General features: G+C 42.1%; 1 pseudogene; it reads right to left on the bottom strand.

Annotated features, from left to right (window-relative positions):
* The window catches only part of LOC106001219, a 36,354-nt pseudogene that overhangs the window by 10,514 nt on the left and 18,705 nt on the right, over positions 1 to 7,135 (bottom strand).

Raw genomic sequence — 7,135 nt, 5'->3', positions numbered from 1 at the left:
TTTTTCAGATTCCAGCTTCTCCTCTGCCATCTTGAAAATTCTCCCAAAAGATTCTTAAAGATGTCCTACACGTAGAAAACCAACAAGACCACAATAAAGGCCAAGAAACCGCACCTAAACTGAGAACCCTAGGAAGAACCCAGTTGACCCAGCCCCCAAGAAGGTGGATAAAATGGCAGGAACTCCCAAATACCTCTCAGTCCTATCTCTCAACATTAACGGAATTAACTCTCCAATTAAGCGACATAGACTGTCTAGTTGGATTAAAAAGCAAGATCCTTCTATCTGCTGTCTTCAGGAGTCACATCTTGTACATAAAAACAAACACATTTTCAATGGCAAAGGCTGGAACAAAATCTACCAAGCAAATGACCCCCATAAACAAGCGGCAGTTGCCATCCTAATATCAGATAAAATAGACTTCAAATAAAAATTTGTGAGAAGAGATAAAGGTCACTACATACTAATTAAGGGATCTCTCCTTCAGGAGGATATTACAATTCTAAATATTGGCCAAACAACGGAGCACCCAAATATATCCAAGAAACACTACTTTCCCTCAAATCCTACATAGATCCAAAGGCATTAATTGTTGGGGACTTTAACACACCACTTTCCCCACTAGATAGATGAACTCGGCAAAAACTCAGCAGATAAAATGCAATATTTTACTTCCTCTTTCCTATTGGGATCCCCTTTATGTTTGCATCTTGTCTTATTGCTGTAGCTAGGCATTCTAATACTAGGTTGAAGAGAAGTGAAGAGAGTGGACACCCTTGTCTTGTTCATGACTTTAGAGGAAATGCCTTTAACTTTTCACCATTAAGTGTAATGCTGGCTGTAGGCTTGTCATACACTGCCCTGACTATATTGATGAATGTTCCATGGATTCCTAGTTTTTCCAAAGCCTTCATCATATAGGGATGTTAGATCTTGTCAAGTGCTTTTTCTGCATCTATTGAGATAACCATGTGGTTCTTGTCCTTGCTCTTGTTGATGTGATGAATTATATTAATTGATTTGCATATATTAAACCAGCTTTGTAACCCCGAAATTAATCTTATTTGATTGTGGTATATGATTTTTTATGAGTTATTGAAGTCGATTGGCCAGAATTTTGTAGAGGAGTTTTCGTCGATGTTCATCAAAGAAATGGTTCTCTTTCTTTCATGAGTCCTTGCCTAGTTTGGGATGAGGGTTATGCTGGATTCATAGAAAGTGTTTGGTGGTGAACTTTCACTTTCAATTTCATTGAAGAGTTGGAGGAGTATTGATGTGAACTCTGCTTTGAAGGCCCTGTAGAATTCAGCTGTAAATCCATCTGGTCCTGGGCTTTCCTTGCTTTGGAAGTCTCTTATTGCTGTTTCTATTTCGATGCTTGCTATTGGTCTGTTAAGTTGGTTTAAATCATCTTGGTTTAGTTTGGGTTTGTCAGTATTTGCTAGAAATTCATCCATATATATCAGATTCTCAAACTTATTAGCATAAAGGTTTGAGAAGCATCCCCTTATTATATTCTGAATCTTGGCTGTTTCTGTAGTGATGTTTCCATCCTCATCTCTGAGTTTGTTTAATTGGGTGTGTTGTGTTTTTTATAATATTTACTAAGGGTCTGTCGATTTTATTAATTTTTTCGAAGAACCAACTCTTTGTTTTGTTGATTCTTTCAATACCTTTTTTGTACTCTAATTCATTTAATTCTGTTTTAATTTTAATTATTTGTTTTTCTCCTTTCCTTCTTGCTGGTCTTTCTTAATGGTGGCAAGTTCTATATTAAGGTTATCTTTTAAGTCTTGAATAGATTTATAGATTTTCTTACCTCCTGGAGTTGGTTTTCAGACTTCTTTTTCCACTCCTTTATCTGGGTTTCTATCTTTTCCTTAGATTCTTTCTCCCTCTGCTGGAATTCCTTTATCCATTTATTTGTAGAGGCCATGAAGTCATCTATTAGCTTCTGGTTAGGCTCGTCACATTCTGTTATAACTCTATGCAGGGTGTCCAATCTTTCAATCAGCAGATTTAACAGCCATGCTTTTAAATTATCTTGAGTGTTATCTTTTAGTTCATTCTGGGACTGCTCTGCAGCTTGTTTATATGGAGATGGTATTGGGATTAATTAATTGGCCATGTTTCTAGTGTTTCTGCAATTATTTCTACCCATTTGGAGACAAGAACCACATCAGTAAGACACTAGAACAGTCTTTTAGGACTGGAGCCCAACCTGATGTATAGATGTATAGATCTTAGTGTTTCAGAGTTATGGGTAGGTGTTTCCCTATTAGGTCTCTTTTTCGTTGCTTGGAGAAAGATGTTGTGGCTCTGGGGTCAAGATTACATATAGTTGTAATGTACAGTCTCAACACATAGTTGAGACTATCTGGGTTTGGCTGATAAATAGTCTGCCCCTTAGAGTTAAAAAGACGGGCCCCTTGTATTCCAAATAGTCAATCAGAACCAATTTTGTTGTCGAAATAGAACCAACTGTAAGTTGAGTCAGATATAAACCGTTAGGAATTAATGAACTGGAGCAGATAGAGAAGAGAAGGGTTGGGATTGGAGAGATATAAATTTAAGTTCAGAAGATAAATTGAGTGTAATGATAATAGAGGGATAAGAACAGCTTAGGGGAGGGGTTTATGTAGTAGAAGGGGAATAGAGATCTTGCATTGGTATTATGCTCACCTTTGCTCCTGCAGTTTGAACCAGCCCGGGAAGACAAAGGTCCCTGTGAGATTGTCATCTCTAGTCTGCCAGCAGTGTGTTCAAATGCAGAGTTGCTTTGGAACTCAAAGTGGCCAGTGCTGGCCCTGAGTTGATGAGCTGAAGGACAGCACTCAAACCCTGAGTTCAATTCCAGCAACTGACCAAGGAAAATGCCAAAGGTACATTTATCCCAACATATAAAAGCTATTCCAGGAACCCCAACAATGTTAAAACAACCAGAGGCAATAACAAGCAATTGCTTGGATGACAAAAAATGGTATCAGATCCTGAGTTACTTGAGCTTGGCCCTCCAAAAAAATTGATCAAAGCAGGTGGTCATCGAAAGATAGTTCGTAAACATGCCTAACACCCATGTTGGTCTAACTGGGCAAAACTTGCTAATCATCTGTGATAGCAGTAAAAGCTAAGTTTGTAAAATGTAAATCCCCAACCCCTGTATCTGCTCAAAGTCCAAATTGACAGAACTTTTGAGCTGGTTAAATTCATCTGTTAAAAAGCTTGTAAAGCTGAGATTATGTCTATGTCCCTATTGAGACCTGTCTAAAGGCCTATGCATGTAGGCATTGTTGGGGCCACTAAAAATCATGTTCTTCTGCCAGCCAAAAAGTGCTTTCATAAACCAAGGTATTAAACAGGCTATACTGCTATAGCCCAAGAAAAGGCCTGTACATTTGTTAAAGGTTGAATGTTTTTGATAAACCACTTTAAACAGGCTGCCCAGAGGCAGTGGGTGGTATTTAGAGTGCCAATCAGGTTAAAAATATCTACTGGGTTTTATTTTTAAAAACTCTGACAAGTAATTGTTAGTCAATTATTAGTCAATTATAGGTAACCTCTATCTCGTTGATCTCCTTGTTGCTTTAATTGGAAATCAAAGGACTTTCATAACAGAGACTCCTTTTGCCACAGTTAAAAAACCATCCCAGGCACACAAAAAATACTTCTAAAACTCCATCTCCCAGCTAATCAGCACAGAGCCAGGCTGGGGGCATGGCTCCAGACTCACCTCTAAGTATCCAGCTGAAGGCTGAAAGTGACATTATGACTCTAAGGGGCAGAACACTAGCCTGGAGCAGAAGTGCCCAGGGACAGTGCCCAGGCCTTGAGTCCAGACTGTAAATGCCAACTGGGACAAGCTATCCCAGCAATGGATGCTGAAACACCCTCAGGACAAAGTCAATTCTCACAATGGAAAACCACGGAGAGGAGAAAGAGGAGATGACATCCTAAGTGGAGTCATTTTATGCTCGCCCTTTCTAAATTAATCAGAACCTGGATAACAATAGAAATAATTGCTTGCCTACCTAATGTCCATAACTGTCTACCTTCCAACTGGACAAAAAGTAAGCAGTTTTGCCTTTGTTGCCTGCTATTTGTATTTATAGTAGCTTCTAACATACTCCCAACCAGTCCATTATGTTCTCCTTACCCATTTACTCAAAAGACCCTAGACACCCCCTTTCTGCCTCCTTGCCCTGAATCCAGTTATTCCACCTTCCCTGTAATGGGATACAACTGGACTTTATACTCCAAATGAAACATTTCTGACCCATGGCAAATGTGTGTTCTCCTATGTAATTCATGTTAACTGACCTTGTCACTTTGTCAGCTTTTTGCTTGATCTTTTCTCAGCTTTTCACATGATCTTTCCCAAAGTCTCTTTCAACAGGATAACCTCTCCTGCCCAGGATACCACTTGGAAACAAGTCCAGGTTATCCTGTTCCTACAGGCAAACAGATACATCACTTACACTGTCCTGCCTTGCCCAGCACAGACTCGGACCCTGAAAACTCAGCTCCAGGGATTCCTTGATGTTCCCAGGCCAGCAGGAAGTAGCCAAAAGAGCCCATGTTACCAGTTGGCTCTGGTACTTTTAAATATCTCTGCTACCCCCTCCTCAGGTTACTGTGAACCTAAAGCAGAAAAAGTCTTACTCCCTCTCCTCCAGGATTCTGGGAGTCAGGTACCATTCTATGTCTCCAATCTGAGACAGAAAAGGCAATTTTAGGTCTTTGATAAATCCCTCCATGGCATATTCCTCTCTTAACCCTAACAACATTTTTTTTGCCTTTTATTAACTGTGTCTTACATTTTAGATAACTATTGCCATGGAAAAAGGAGGACCTTTACCAACCAAACTGTCAAACAGATGCTTCTTGGACGGTACCCGGTTGAGCAACAAAGCACAGACCCCTCTGTTACCTCATCCCTTGACTGCGGGATGTAACTCCAGAAGAAACGACCTCTGCCCATAATCCCAAGCTTGGTACCCCCTATTTTTATTAAACAACAGAGTGGGAAATGTTAGTATTATGCTCATCTTTGGTCCTCAGCTCCACCAGACCTGGACCCCCCTCCCATTCCTGGAGTTTCCTCCATACAGCTGGCCCCTCCCCTCTCCTCCCAGACCCACTTGAACTCCCATCTACCTCACTTCCTACTCCTCAGACCCTGCTGTTACCTAGATAGTGGAGGCTGCTATGTGCTCTCTCTGGGACAAATATGGCTCCTCTAATAAACCTTGTAATAATCTTTCTCCTGTGCCTGTCTGCCTCTGCACGTTCCCCTAGGATAGATGTGGCTGTGGTTGTTCCTTTCACCTTGTGTCTGAGTGTAAGAGGTAGAGAATTCAAAGAAAGATTCTGTAGCTTAGAGATCTAGATGAAGTTAAGAAAAGAAGTTGTATACAAGTGTATTTGGGAGACTTGCTGAGATTAGAAAAAGTTTTATTCAGAAATTGAAAAGTCTCTTACTCTAAGATAGCTCCTCTAATTATTGTTTACACACATAGAAGGAGACCTTAACTTTGTGTATAGAACTAGACAGTGTAGCTCTGATGAGTAGTAGTATAATGCAGAGAGAAATGAGAAAGGGAGAGTGAGAGGAAAAGATAGAAAAAATTGCAAATTAGGAAATTGGAAAGTGGACGAAAAAAAACAAATAATGAAAAATAGAAGATTTAAGTGAGATAACAAATCCTAAGACACAATACACAAAAGTAACACACAGAAATAAAAACAAACAACAAATTATCAGATATAAAAACAAACAAAACAAGAACAAACAAAAAAGAGTGTGTTTTTCTGGTTGATTAGGGGAGCTTGATTCTCCACATAGTCCTCAAAGCCAATTCCTGATAGAATCTTGTATGGCTTGCAGTAGTCCACTTTCTTTGTGGCTTGGTTGGGAACAGATGGCCTTTTGACAAGGGAGGATGCCTGCTGTCTAGAGTCCCACTCTCAGTCCTGGTGGCAGGGAGTTTTGGGGGTTTCAGGTTTGTAGAATGCTATCATACCAGGAGCTGTGTTCCCAGGCTTTCTCATGAAGCCACAAGTGCCTTAGGAACAGAGCTTATGTCTGTGTTCTGCTCTGATGTTTGGGTCAGAGGGCTTTGGGAAACCACAGAGTTGCCATCCCCAGAGAGTGTACTCATTTGGGTTACTCACAAGGTCTGTAGCTGGTGGTGCATTGGACCACAGAGCCTGTACTGTGGTGGCCAAGATGGAGTTGGCAGGTTCTCAGTCGGAGGATTGGTGTGTTGGTAGGTCCAGGTGAGAAGGGTGGCTCTGCTGCAGTTGAACAGTCTTCTCTGTGGCATGGGGAGTGCTAGTGCTGGGAGGACCCCAGGTGGAACTTGGTTCAGCAGGCTGGTATGGGCAGTGGGGACCTTGCTGGTGCAGCAGAAGCGGTGGGAGGCAGCAGGAAGCCTTAGGGTTGGCTGCCTGTGGCTGTGAGCTCTGTGAGTAGAGATGTCTGCAGCAGTGTGATGCTGCAGTGGCTGCGAGAGCCTGGGGTCTGTGTCCAGTAGCGGCAGGGAGGAAACAGGTTCCAGCAGAGCGCCCGGTCAGCCTGTGAAGAGAGGGATTGGTTGTGGATGTGTTTCCTGGGGGCCATGTGCGGGGTTGGTTGAGGCCCACTGGGATCCCACCACCAGCGCTGCAGACATGGACTGGCTTTGGGGGCTTACCTGGTGGTGCCTCTTTCTTTCTTTCTTTCTTTCCTTCTTTCTTTCTTTCTTTCTTTCTTTCTTTCTTTCTTTCTTTCTTTCTTTTTTGATCATGGGGCCTGAACTCTGGGACCTGGGTGCTGTCCCTCAGCTCTTTGGCTCAAGGCTAGCATTCTACCATTTGAGCCATAGCACCACTTCCAGCCTTTTCTGCTTATGTGGTGCTGAGGAATCGAACCCAGGGCCTCATACATGCAAGGCAAGCACTCTACCACTCAGCACCTTCCCAGCACCTAGTGCCTATTTCTAACTATTCTAATGGTGGGACTTCTGAATTCACTCCTTACCCTAAGCCACCCTGAGCGGGGGGGCAGGGGGTTGGAGTAGGGGTCATTTGCTGACTTGGAGGTCTTTACCAGATTCCTTCCTAACTTTCTGCAGATCAGGTGGTGAGCTCTTTCTTC

This window comes from Dipodomys ordii, unplaced genomic scaffold (genome assembly GCF_000151885.1).
Source record: "Dipodomys ordii isolate 6190 unplaced genomic scaffold, Dord_2.0 Scaffold276, whole genome shotgun sequence".
NCBI classification, from domain to species: domain Eukaryota; kingdom Metazoa; phylum Chordata; class Mammalia; order Rodentia; family Heteromyidae; genus Dipodomys; species Dipodomys ordii.
Note: the sequence above shows the minus strand (reverse complement) of the source record. Positions and strands in the feature narration are given on the sequence as shown.